At 62.4% G+C, this 367-nt stretch overlaps 1 protein-coding gene across 1 annotated transcript in view; it reads right to left on the bottom strand.

Moving 5' to 3' along the window:
* Window positions 1-367, bottom strand: part of PTPRN2 (protein tyrosine phosphatase receptor type N2) — a 639,986-nt gene that overhangs the window by 18,852 nt on the left and 620,767 nt on the right. The gene's annotated exons all lie outside the window — the stretch shown is intronic.

A 367-nucleotide genomic window follows, 5' to 3' on the forward strand; every position in this document is an offset into this window, starting at 1 on the left:
CTTCCTTTCTCCTCCCAGAGCCGAGGGGCCTCGGCTGCTCTGACACCAAGGTGCCCTCCACGCCCTCCCCCTGCACCCAGGACACCTGTGTCCCCAGGCGCTCCCTTCGGCTCTGACAGACACACAGTGCAGTCCGCACCGGTCCCGCACAGACCCACACAGAAGCACGCGGACTCACGTGGTCACCAGGCCCCAGCACAGACACACACAGTTACACAGTCACACACCCGCGCAGACACGCACACACAGAGACGCGTGCGCACGTGTCAACTGAACTGACAGACTTGGGGTCTGATCCTTGGAGACCTGCTTCTGTTTTCTCCCAGCAGAGAGGAGCCTGCTATGGAACGGAGCTCGGCTCTTCCAC

Source organism: Crocuta crocuta, unplaced genomic scaffold (genome assembly GCF_008692635.1).
Source record: "Crocuta crocuta isolate KB4526 unplaced genomic scaffold, BGI_CrCroc_1.0 scaffold408, whole genome shotgun sequence".
In the NCBI taxonomy this organism is placed as follows: Eukaryota; Metazoa; Chordata; class Mammalia; order Carnivora; family Hyaenidae; genus Crocuta; species Crocuta crocuta.